This window comes from Triticum urartu, chromosome 1A, assembly GCF_056163025.1.
Source record: "Triticum urartu cultivar PI428250 chromosome 1A, HENAU_Tu73, whole genome shotgun sequence".
Lineage (NCBI taxonomy): Eukaryota > Viridiplantae > Streptophyta > Magnoliopsida > Poales > Poaceae > Triticum > Triticum urartu.
In genome coordinates, this window is record NC_141873.1 from 543910166 (window position 1) to 543923991 (window position 13826).

The 13826-nt window shown below is 45.9% G+C and overlaps 1 pseudogene; it reads left to right on the forward strand.

Annotated features, from left to right (window-relative positions):
- Window positions 1-6024: 6024 nt before the first annotated feature.
- On the forward strand, window positions 6025-6608 carry LOC125538141 (non-specific lipid-transfer protein 2 pseudogene; annotated as a pseudogene).
- The last annotated feature ends 7218 nt before the right edge of the window (window positions 6609-13826 follow it).

Consider the following 13826-nt stretch of genomic DNA (forward strand, 5'->3'; position numbering starts at 1 on the left):
AATTTAGCGGTGTCATGACTAGACGTGAAGGTGGTCCAAAAATTATCCACAAAATGTGCAGAGGCATTAATGGATTCTTTCCCATTCCTAAAAATTAAATCGTTTCTCAAATGCCATGCTCGCCAGAAAAGAAACATGATTTGCTCCCTCTGCCGCAAACCCAGTTGCGTCAGTAAAATCAATAACCAATCTGGTCCGTGAACTTGAAGAACTCTTCATCCGGAATATTCCACCGCTCTCTTACTGCCATTCGAAGAGCACGAGCTTTAGAACAACTCACCAGAGCATGAAAGATGTCTTCATCTTCAACCCCACAAATAGAACACATCCCTGAATCAGTCTGATGGTGCTTAACTCTATTCATTTGGACCGCCAAGCTATTGGTAGCAGCTCGCCACGCAAAAATCTTGATTTTTTGAGGTATATTAGCCTTCCATATTATGTCCCAAATCCCTCTTACCCCCTCTGGTTCGCCACTAGATTGGCCACTATGATCCTGGCTATCCTTCAAATTAAGCGCAAAATTGTACGCACTTTTAACAGAAAATATACCATTCTTCTCATGGTGCCATGCAACAAAGTCCCCATCCCTAGAAGCCTGAATACGAATCCTAAGAATTTCCTCCGCATCATGTGGATAGAATAGATACTTGATCAAATTTTCATCCCAACACTTACGCCCGCTCATGAATAAGTCAGAAACCAATTTTAACCTGGTATTATGCCTTCTAGCTGAGATTTTTAGACCATGCCTCTTAGGTATCCAATTATCCCTCCATATATTAATACTAGATTCATCACATACCCGCCAAATGACCCCCTTCTTAAGAAGTTCCAGACCATGTGAAATACCTTGCCAAGTCACAGAACTAGCATGCGGAAACACCGTATCAAGAATATGTCCCTGGGGGTAATACTTTGCCTTCATCAATTTCGCACATAGCGAATCCGGGTAAACCAATAACCGCCATGCCTGTTTAGCCAGAAGAGCTTGATTAAAAAGCCTGAGATCACGGAACCCCATTCCCCCCTTACCTTTAGGTCTTGTTAGTTTGTCCCACGCCAACCAATGAGTTTTTCTTCTTTCTTCTTCGTCTCCCCACCAAAAGTTCCTTATAATATGGGATAACTCCTCACATAGGGAAACTGGAAATTTGAATATCTCCATAGCGTACACAGGAAGAGCCTGAATTATTGTTTTGATTAAATCTTCCTTGACTCCACAAGACGCATATTTTTCAATCCAGTCAGAAAGCCTTTTCAAAAACTTATCTTTAGTATACTGAAACATACCGGCCTTCATTCTACCCTCTGGTACTGGTAATCCATGATATTTATCCTCGAGCCCCTCCACAGTAATTTTTAAGATAACCATGATAGTCACTTGTTTCTCCAGGCTACATTTTTTCCCAAACATTATGGAACATTTATCAGGGCTTAACATCTGTCCAGTTCCTTTCTCATACACCGTCAGAATATTTTTAATTGCTAAAGCTTGATCAAAAGAACCCTTGAAAAATAGCAGACTATCATCTGCAAAAAGCAAGTGAGAAATACCAGGCGCTCGTCTAGTCAATTTGAATTCCTGAAGAACTCCCCTGGCACATGCGTCATTGAGAAACAAAGAAAGCGCCTCTGCCACAAATAAGAACAAATAGGGAGATAAAGGATCTTCCTGCCTGAGCCCCTGAGAAGGTGAGAATGACTGCAGCAGTTGACCATTAAAGCACACCGCAAATTTCACTGAAGTAACACATGTCATAACCCAATTAATCCATTGCGGCGCAAATCCCAACGCCCCCATCATACTTTGCAAAAATTGCCAGTCCACACGGTCATAGGCTTTGGCTAGGTCCAACTTATAAGCACAATATTCCCCTCTTAAATCCTTAAGCGTACTTAACGAATGCATACATTCAAAGGCTATAAGAGCATTATCAGAAATTAACCTTCCCGGAATAAACGCACTTTGGGTAGGGGAAATCATACCATCGAGGAGCGGGCGCAACCTGTTAACAAGACACTTGGAGATAATCTTGTAGATAACATTGCACAAACTGATCGGCCTGAAATCTTTGATTGTTCGAGGATTCTTGATCTTCGGGATGAGAACAATAGTAGTATTATTAATACCATCAGGCATAATTCCAGAATTAAAAAATTGTTGCACAGCCTTGACAATATCATCTTTGATTAGCCCCCAATTCCGCTGAAAAAACCTTGCAGGAAAGCCATCTGGCCCTGGCGCTTTTAACAGTCCCATTTGAAAAAGGGCATCACTTATTTCTTTTTTAGTAAAAGGTTTGCATAAATCATAATTCATGTCATCGGTCACACGGGGCTTGACTAATGAAATAATGTGGGATGGATCGACCGAAGCATCACAAGAATAAAGTTGTTTAAAAAACGAGTTTGTGATACCTTTCATTTCCTCCAAATTTTCCGTGAGACAACCATCATCCTTCCTCAGAGCCGAAATAGAATTTTTTTTTTGCTCTCCAGGAAGCTTTTCGTTGAAAATATTTTGTATTACGATCTCCCCCTTTAATCTTGTCCAGACGAGATCTCTGCTTCCACAATATTTCTTCCCTGATAAGAAGTTCATCCATCTCCCCTAGAATATTCTTTCTTTCCAACACAGCAGAATGATCAGTTCTATTTAACAAAATGCCAAGTCTCTTACGAGCCCATTCAAGTTTCTTAAGTAGATACCCAATATGCACCCTACTCCAACCATGAAGAGATTTCATTAATTTTTCTAAATTATTGGCAACATCTTTAAGATCCTTAATATTTGATCCTCTATTCCAACAATCCTTAATCTGTTCATCCAAAACACGACCTTCCCTCTCCCAGTAAGATTCATATTTCAACTCTCTAGCAAACCTCCCCTCCCGAGCATTACCCAACAACTCAATTAAAATGAGGCAATGATCAGATCTGGAGCTAATAATATGGGATACCTTACATTGAGGGAAAATAGAAGACCAAAGAGGACATGCCACTGCCCGGTCAAGACGTACCTTAACATTCTTGTTGCCTTCCTGCATATTATTATATGTCCACGGAGCACCATGAAAACCCAAATCAAATAAATTGCACTCCGACAGGACTTCACGAAAATCAGCCATGAGTCTAGGAGATCACTTATGTCGAGAGAAATGTTCATTTTGCCACATAGCTTCGTTAAAATCCCCCACCAAAAACCACGGTCCAACACCAAGAGGTTTAATCTGCCTCAAAAGATCCCACATAACATACCTCTGGCTCGCCTTAGGCTCTCCATAAATAAAAGTGCACCTCCACTTTGTACCATCACCCTTGTTGACGTACATGTCCACAAAATGTTCACCATATTTATTCAGATCACAAGAATATATTCCATCCCAAAACACGGCTAAACCTCCACCTTTACCACGGCCAGAAACAGTAAACACATTAGTCATACCCAACCGGTACCGCAAGAACTCAACATACTCTTTATTTTTCCTAGTTTCAGAAAGAAAGATAACATTGGGACGGTGCGTCTTAGTTAGACACACAAGCTCCTGAACCGTACGAGGTTGTCCCAGCCCTCGACAGTTCCAACTGAGCATTTTCATGGCTCCTGACGGGCGTCATCAAGCGCGCCCGTCAGTTGACCGGCAGCCCCAGGGCCGGTTGCTTCCTTAGGAGTGTCACCTTCCTCTTTTTCCTCTCCTACAGCTTCTCTCCTCCTCTCCTGAAGATCTTCCTCTCCCCCTCTATCTCTTTAGTTACATGAAACATAGCCCCATTTCCACCTACTACAACCTCAACCCTCTCACCACACACTCTTTTACAAGTTACAAAGATGTCATTTTCACTCTTGTACTCTAAACTCTCAGAGCTATTGCTATTCATAGTAAAAAAACTAAACCTTGGTCTTCAGAACGACACCTCTTACTTCCTGCAATACTCTCTAGAATGGCAGCATAGGCAACCTTTCGACTAGATAGCTCGCTGCCACTATTTGGGGGAGTGGGGACCCCAAACTGGACATGCTTGGCACACACACCATGAACAGCAGCACGCTCCACTTGCTCCTCTCTGTACAATCTTTTCCAGCGGCCCCATTTTGATTCAGCTCCATTTTCATCAACGTCCAGCCGGGAAGCACTCCCAGCCTTGCCAGCAGGCAACACCTTTGCCGCAACCGGAGGTAGAGCACCTCCGCCCAGCAGCACAACCGGACGCGCTTCCGGCTGCGTCCCAGCAGAAGCGATCTTGCCAGCTGCTATACCGGGATCAGTCAACGTGAGCCGCCCCACCTGGACGGCCCCTGACCCCAGTACACACTCGTCATCTTGACCCGCTTGAGGGGAGTCTTCCGTCGTCGGAGCCAGCAAGGGAGAGGCCGCCACCGACAGCTTCTGTACCGCCGTAGCCACGGCAGTGACTTCCTTTTCCGGCAGCTTGACCAGCTCTGGGTTGTTGTTGTCCTGAAGATCCCGGTCATCCCAGCGACCTCCCAAGCTGAGGTGCCGCCGACCAGGGCCGCCCGAAGCTTGCATGGTGCTCCAGAAGGCTGGCGCCTTGATGTCTTTGGAGAACTCAGGCTTCCGAAGTTCCTTAGGGATGTTACAAAATCTGGCAGTAGTATGCCCCAACAAGCCACAACAAAAGCAAAAATTTGGCAATTTTTCATACTTAACATCATATAGGATCTCTACTTTACTACCAACCGGGGTCGTGTCGATGGTCTTTCTCAGGGGCTCTTCGACGAGATGCTCGACCCGGACTCGGAGATGCTCGTCGACGATCTTTTTGTTTCAGTATGCCACCGCGAGGACCTTTCCAAGCTTGCCGCCCAAGATATAGCCCATCTCCACCGTCTTGATCGGTACTGGAAGGCCCCAGATTTGTGCCCATAGCTTGATGGAATCGAGGCGCACGTCGGCCGGATTGCTGTCTCCGTCGAAAGCCGCTAGGATGACAGCATCATTTCTGAAATGCCATGGCCCAGCGTGCAGAACGTTACCCACCCTCCACGAAGGTGATGACGAAGCGGCGGTCGTCGCTCTTGACGCGTTGTGCCACGGCCTCTCCTCGGAGCCGCCATGGCCCCCGAAGCTCATTGACAACCGCCTTGGGGTCGACCGGGTATGGCGAGAGAACCCGGGCGACTGCAAGTTTGCCCGCCACCGCACGCAGCGCCGCTTCCATGTCGATGACGATCGGCTTGTAGTCCATCCTCGAGACCATGGTCACCTTGCTTTTTCCGCTTCTCCGGAGCGGGGGAGGCGCCGCCGCCGCAGTGAACCCAAAGGCGGCATTCGGCATGACGGTCAGAGCCAAGCCCGACGGCCCGCCCACCATAGCTTTCCCCTTCTCCATCAGAGGGGTTCCTGGGGCAGCCTCGATGATAGCTGAAGAAGGCAGCTTCTTTTAAATCTGTTTGGTTTTGTATATCCTTGTTGTCTCGACTTGGTATTAATATTGCATTATTACAGAGGCCGAATGTATCGGTATCATCTTTGATATTAAAATATTATATTAGCCTTAGTCGAAAAAGTGTTCCAAAGATAAGTCACTGAAACTAGACATGCAAGTGTACCATTTTCAAACCTTGAGCCTTGTATCAATAACCATCAATTTACCTTTTAATTCTACACTTGACTCTTTACCAAACTAGTGTTTCTCGACCTTCAAATGTTCTTTAATACTAATCATTTAAGAAAGTTGATATGGTCAGAACATATCATGCGCAGTCTACCTACCCTGATATTTTTTTATTTTTTTTTAGATAAACAGGGTTGTGACACTTAGTTTTAGAGCTAGTGCGCGCAGCTTTCAGCGCGACTAAAATTGCAGATGCTCTCCACTTTTAGTTCTCCATCTAGTAGCGGTAGGTGGATTATTTGTGTTCATCACCATGTCTTCCATGAGCGCAACGTGCTCCTGAGAAGAAGGCACATATTAAATGCAGGCAACCTCTACGTTGCACACTGCACTAACCATGGCCATTTGGCCCATGTTTGCACTGTCTTGATCGAGAGCCTATAAATACCACTGACCTCATCACAAACACTCAAACCATCCAAAGCCATCCTTGCACAGGCCACTGCTGCTAGTCGATCGTTCTGTTTCTCTCGTCCAGGTTTCAGGGGGAGGCGCCATGAAGAACTTGGCCCAGCTGGTGGTGGCGCTCCTGGCCTTCTCGGCGGTGGTGCTGATGGTGGCACCGGCGGGCGCGGAGGCGGCGACCTGCAACCCGCTGCAGCTCACCCCGTGCGCGGGGGCCATCATCGGGAACGCGGCGCCTACCGCGTCGTGCTGCAGCAAGATGAGGGAGCAGAGGCTGTGCATGTGCCAGTATGGGCGCGACCCTAACCTGAAGCAGTACGTCGACTCCCCCAACGGCAAGAAGGTCATGGCCGCCTGCAAGGTGCCCGTGCCCTCCTGCTAAGTCGATCTTATTGATCCGCACGAGAGAGCCCAGCGCGCACGCGCGCCTCTCTGGCCTCTAGCTGCATGTTTCATGTGTGTTAATGTGTCAGTGTTTCCATGCTTCTTAACTGTCTGGCTACCCTGACGATGTATGTGGGCCGACGTGTATCTGAATTTCTCAATATATGCAATTATGCTGATGTGTCCAGCTGTATGTAATCTATATGTTCTTCCTCGTGTGCATATTTTCATGTGGCTCTTTGTGCTAGCTAGTCATCAATTGCTATAGACCAGAAACAATCTCATGAAAGGAAAACATTGTTTTCGAAATCTTTCGGAAGGATTGTCATTTGTCTTGTCTTTCTTGAGCAATGGACATGCACTCTATATTTGCATATATTAAGTAGAAAAAAGAATTAACAAGTTAACATGAAAGCTGGACAAAAACGGATAGAAAGCAATATTGTAGGATCGTATCCCATGGACTGGGGTGGGTGGGTGCTTGAATAGTCCTATGCAAAAATTCTACTATGAATCTTAATGTGAAAATCTTAGCCTTTTTCCAGTTATATCCTTCACAAGACCTACACCTGCTAGTATATAATAAAAGAAGAATGCGAAAGCCAAACTAGAGAAAAGTACGAGTTAGGGATAGAGATTGCAAAGATGGTGACGGTTTCCCGAGATTCGGTAGTTGGTGCTATTCCACTACTCATCACTGGAGGTTCAGATACAAAATCATATTGTACACAAAGGCCACAATAGCGTTGCCCACAAAGTGCATGCCAACATATTCCACCATGACTTCCTACCACAAAGGTTAAAGACTCACTTGGGGTTGATTTTGCATGAAGAAAGCGATCATCGTGCTTCATACAAACTCTTGATTTCTTCACAAATTCTAAAGATTGTCAAATGACTCCAAAGTCCTAACCATCTAGGAGGTGCACACCCTACAAGAGTAACAAGCAAAACATAGTCACTTAGATATGAACTACCCAAAAGACCTTCGGTCAATCTCTCTCAAGAACCCATATGATCACAAACAGGGGCGGATCTGGGCCCCAGGCCCCCAGGGCCCAGGCTCGGGGCGTGGCAAATTTTTTTAGTTATTATATAGCCATTTTTTCGAACGGGCCCGGGGCTTAGCTCAACACACAGCCAAGGCCCAGGCCAGCTTCTCCATCTCCACATTCGGACAGCCCAGGAGCGACCGAGCGAGGACAGCAGGAGCCGCAGCACACCCCAACGCTCTACACGCACGCCCTATGGAGCGAGGTAGCGAGCCAGCCGCCGCCGCCGGCCCTTCGGTCCGGCACTCCCCTGCTTCGCCGCCCGGACGCGCCTCCCGGCCTCCGCTGCTCGCCGCCTCGGCCGTCCCCGCGCTCCGTCGCTCGCCCAGCCTGGCCCCGGTCCCCTGCTGCTCCGGTGCTCGCCGCCTCACGCCCTCACCCGCTCTGCTTCGTCCAGGCTCCGGCCTCTCCTGCTCTCCGCCACGCAGCCCCGGATTCAGGGGGGGAATTGGTAATGGCTACTGCTGAGCCTGAGTGCTGACCTGCTGTAGATAGAAACTTTAAAGATTCAACATTTTTTATCTGCTATAATGTTTGGATTTGCTACTTATGCTTATGGTTGCTGCTGCTGTCAAACATTCAATTTCACGTATGTATTGTTCCTAGTTTTTGTCATCTTTTTTATCTATTTTGTTGTATCTCTAAGTATGGAGTAAATTCTAAATTTTTGGTCAAATTGAATCATATTCGAGGTATTCTTTTGAGGTACCTATAGCTTGATGGACATTAAGTTTTTCTCTCGCGACGAACTTTTTTGGGGGGGGGGGGGCCGAGGCTTGCTCCAATCCTGGATCCGCCACTGATCACAAAGATAGGCTTAATAAAGAGAGATGGAGATCGAATGTGGGGTTCAAGAAAGGGATGATCTTGGACTTTAAAACACTCAATGACCCGCTCTCTTGGTTTTCCCAAAAACTCAAACGAAGTCTCGAGACAACCTCAGACGTCCCGATCCAAAGAGGTGTGGGGTCTATTTATAGAGAAAGCATAAATTTGGCTATTGTGGAAAAGTAAGTAGTCTTGGTATTACCGGACACGTTCAAAAATAAATCATCATAACAGAAGCACGCATTCCTGCAATGATCAGAAGTCAAACACTCAGAGGGTACCAGGATGTCCATTAAGATGGTTGTCGGGGATATACCCCGCGGTATGACCCGGCCGGAGATATGACCTGGCCGGGACTTGGTATTTCGCTGATGACAAGGCATATTATAAGCCAGATTGTAAGTCGGCAGACAGTTATAAGTCAGATTGTAAGCCGACAGATTGTAAGCCGGCAGACAATTATAAGTCAGATTGTAAGCCGATAGACAGTTATAAGTCAGATTGTAAGCCGACAGACAGTTATAAGTCAGATTTTAAGCCAGATTATAAGTCAGATTGTAAGCCGGCAGACAGATTATAAGCCAGATTATAAGTTAGATTGTAAGCCAGATGGTAAGCCGGCAGATTGTCATAACCCAGCAGACAGAGTCGCCTGGGGTTAATAAGCCCGAGACGTTAAGAAGCCCATGGAAAGAAGCCCGTGATGAGAAGTCAGAATAGTTTAAGTCCTGATCCGAGTTGGACTCTACATGTAACCCGCCCCTTCAACTTATATAAGGAGGGGTGGGGCACCCCAAGAGGGACAAGGAAGAAGCTCAATAATCTTTAGGGCTAGACATAACTAGAGTGATAATCTCTAAGGATAGATACAACAAAGGGGAGCCGGCTTATGCGACGACTCCCTCATGAGCATAATGAGACCTAGCAACAAACAACGTGTAGGGCTATTACCGAAGGTGTCTAAATCCTTGTCTTATGTGTTAATCTGCCTCGTGTCTCTCATCCCGATCAACCCCTCTCAAGCTACCACATAGATGTGTTGGCCTCACGACTAAGTCCTCACACTAGGACATCTGCCGTGACAAATCCATGACAATGATGGGTTTTTTTGGCTTCTAAAATAAGCTACCCCTACCATGCTTATTCTAGAAGCCAAACTAAAAACAATTAGAAGCCTACTAATCAAGTCTTAATTAGTAGGCTTCTAAAAAATTGGTTGGGCTTCTAGAATAAGTTGGAATACCCAGCTTCTAGCTTATTCTAGAAGCCAACAAAAGAACTGACCCTAAGCTTCTAAGAAATTCAAATACCCAAAGGCATTGGAAACAAAAACCTCTGAGGTACTAGACAAGAAAAGTAGCTCATTTTCGCGAAGGGTGGAACATGCTAGGAAGACCTGGAGAAAATGACCGTCAGAAGTGCCGAGGTCGACATAGTAGTTCTCATGAGAAATTGGTGCGGAATTGATTAAGCCTCTGTTGGGAAGTGCGAGATGGATTGGGTTGAATAATTCACAGAGCTTCTAGAAAGAAGTATGTGCAATTGGGAAAATGTGTTAATGATTTTCCTTAGCTCTATGGAAAGAGACCCATTAGTCTCTTTGCACATTCACTTTTTTCCTTCTTTTGACTTTCTAGTTTCATTTAAAGTCTTCTTGTTTTCATAGATAGTTAATAAAAATACACGCAACAGAGTTCTACAGTATTTTGTAAAAAAAAGTATCAGATGGATTTGCCTTTGGAGTACCGGACTTATACTGAGACGCTGAACTGAAGCAAACGAAGAGGCGATCGAAAGTGCTGGAGAAAATGCTTGGAGGTGCGTGATCTAACAAATATGGTTTCATAGGACGACAACTCGATGGTACAAGAGAGAAAAATTGGTGGTTCTGAAGTGAACAAAGAACAGGGTGTGCTTAGACAAAAAAAACACCACTGGTAGAAAAAGGGTCTATAGTCCCGGTTCGTAAGGGCCTTTAGTCCCAGTTCCGGAACCGGGACTAAAGTGTCGGTACTAATACCTCCCCCCTTTAGTCCCGGTTCAATCCAGAACCGAGACTAAAGGCCCTCCACGTGGGCAGTGCGCAGAGCCCAGTCAGGAGACCCTTTGGTCCCGGTTGGTGGCACCAACCGGGACCAATAGGCATCCACGCGTCAGCACTTCTGTGGCTGGGGTTTTTGTTTTTTTTTGAAAGGGGGGGGGGGGTTGGGGGTTTTGGGGGGTTAATTTAGGTGTTTCATATATTGTGTTAGCTAGTTATAATTAATAGAGAGAAGTGTCCTCTGTTATGTCCGTGCTTGGTCAACGCTACGTACTATACATACGTATATAGAGAGGACTAGACACGCTAGCTAGCTAGTAAGCAAACGAAGGAAACAGAAGATCGTCATGAACATATATGCATATATACAGAGAGAAGTGATATCGACCACCTCTCCTTCTCCGAGAGATTGGTCGAACAACAAGTTCTCGTATATCTATCTGACAGTACCGGCTACATATATACAATAATTATCTCTTACAAATATAATCATACGGACTCAGGGTCCACATAGAATTCTCCGTCTTTAGGGATCACGTGGTCAAGAAAGAATGCCGCCAATTCCTCTTGAATTGCTCGCATGCGAGCTGGTGCTAGGAGTTCATCCCGCTTCCGAAACATCTAATTTGAAGAAGGGGGTCAATACATATATATATATATATATATATATGAATGAAACTCAACACAAATGATGGTAATAAAATAAAATTGTGAATGTTGTGCTAGGAAACCTCTCTCTACTTCCGGCTAATAAGAATAAGAAGAAGAAGAAGAAGAAGAAGAAGAAAAGAAGAAAAAAAAGAGGAGAAGAAGAAAGGAATAGTGGAGAAAAGAGAAAATAGAATTTTTCTTCTTTTTTCTTCTTCTTATTTATTTCTCCTCTTCTTTTCGGTAGAGGAAACCCTAAATAGCTAGCAAGTATCGTGGGTGTGAGATACATGTGGCCTTCGGTGTCGGACACTACATCCACGTCCCACAAGTGACGTGGGCGTCGAAGCCCGCGCCACTTGTGGGATGTAGGTGTAGTGTCCGACACCGACGGTACATGTATCTCACACCGACGATACTTTCTATTTAGGGTTTCTCCTCTACCGCTCCTCGACCTCTCGACGACCCTCGTTCCCGATAAAATAAAGAGGAAGAAGAAGAAAAAAAAAAGAGAAGAAAGAATAGAGGAGAAGACTTCCTCTTCTTCCTCTCCTCTTCTTCTCCCTCTTCTTCCCCTTCTTCCTCGCCTCTCTCATGAATGTCCGGCGTTCTCGACCCCCCCCCCCCACGTGTCGAAGAAAAAAAAGAAGAAAAAAAGAGGAGGAGAAGAAAGGAATAGAGGAGAAGAAGAGAAAAATAGAATATATATTCTATTTTTCTCTTCTTCTCCTCTATTCCTTTCTTCTTCTCCTCTTCTTTTTCTTCTTTTTTCTTCTTCTTATTTATTTCTCCTCTTCTTTTCGATAGAGGAAACCCTAAATAGCTAGCAAGTATCGTGGGTGTGAGATACATGTGGCCTTCGGTGTCGGACACTACATCCACGTCCCACAAGTGACGTGGGCGTCGAAGCCCGCGCCACTTGTGGGATGTGGGTGTAGTGTCCGACACCGACGGTACATGTATCTCACACCGACGATACTTTCTATTTAGGGTTTCTCCTCTACCGCTCCTCGACCTCTCGACGACCCTCGTTCCCGATAAAATAAAGAGGAAGAAGAAGAAGAAAAAAGAAGAGAAGAAAGAATAGAGGAGAAGACTTCCTCTTCTTCCTCTCCTCTTCTTCTCCCTCTTCTTCCCCTTCTTCCTCGCCTCTCTCATGAATGTCCGGCGTTCTCGACCCCCCCCCACCCTCGACCCCTAGGAGACCGTCGACCCCTCCCGATAAAAAAAAGATGAAGAAGAAGAAAAAAAAGAGGAGAAGAAAGAATAGAGGTCGAGAACCCTCTTCTTCCTCTTCTTTTTTATCCTCTTCTTCCTCTCATGTTCGACGACCCTCGACCCCGATAACATTTTTTTCCCCGATAAAAATTTTTTCTCCGAGATAGTTAGTGTTCCCGAGTGAACCGGAGGGGGACATTTTTTTCTACGAATGTTCTATATACATACATCCATCGATATCATTCCATACATACATATACATCTACATTATATATGAACAAAAAAATATCAAAATTCATCATACATACATGTACAGTATATATGAACAAAAATTATAAACTTTCTCCCCAACTCATACATACATACATACATACATCTACATCATATCAATATTTTGCAAATTAAGGAGCAGGGAAGGAAGGAAGGGGGAGGATGGGGCGGTAGCTACCTCTCCCGGAGGGATCGGGGAGGAGACGCGGGCGGCCGGCGTCGGGGGCGACGGCGACGAGGACGGGCTCGGGGTCGGCGAGGGCGAGGGCGACGGCGGGGCGCGCTCGGCGGCGGCGGACGGGCTCGGGGGCGCAGGGGGTGCTCGGGGGCGGCGGATGGGCTCGGCGGCGCAGGGGGTGCTCGGGGGCGGTGGACGGGCGGCCGGCAACGACGGCGAGGCAGGGCGCGCTCGGGGGCGGGGCAGGGGCAACGGCGGCGACGGCGAGGCGAGCACAGGGGCAGCCTGGCGGCGACGTCGGGGCGGGATCGAAGAAACTGAACCAAAATTTTCACAAGTGTGGCTTATATAGACGGAGCATTGGTCCCGGTTGGTGGCACAAACCGGGACTAATGCCCCCTTTAGTCCCGGTTGGTGCCACGAACCGGGACCAAAGGCCAATTTTCAGCACCCCAAAGGGCGGAAAGCGGCGGCCTTTGGTCCCGGTTGGTGGAACCAACCGGGACTAAAGGGGGGCATTGGTCACTGTTGGTGCCACGAACTGGGACCAATGCCCCCTTTAGTCCCGGTTGGTGCCACCAACCGGGACCAATGGCCTTTGCTGCCCCGAGCCCAAAAGTTTAGTCCCACATCGCTAGCTGAAGGGCGCCGGCACTGGTTTATAAGCGCTAGTGTTCCTACCCATTCGAGCTCCTCTCTAATGCAGGCTTTCGGGCCTAAACTTGCTACTGCCTGTGGGCCTATTGGGCCTTCTGCGGGCCTGAATCCTAGCCCATGTAGGGTTTCGAGTCGTATTCAGGCCATGGAGGCCCAGTAGGAGGCATTTTTTTGGTTTTTCTTTTTTATTTCTATATTTTTTTGTTTTTTATTTTTTTATTTCTACTTAAAACTAAATACTTACAGTTTTTTAGTAATTTCTTTTTGCTTTTAGGTCACAAAAATTATAAACTTTCTGTTAGTGCCATTAGTTTTTAATTTTAAATAGTTTAAATTTGAATTTTTAAAAATTTGTGTGAATCACTAGTTTATGAATAACTTTACTATAAAAATAGAATTTTTTTTCTATTTATTTTTTATTTCTACTTACAACTAAATACTTACAGTTTTTTAGTGATTTCTTTTTGCTTTTAGGTCACAAAAATTATAAACTTTCTGTTAGTGC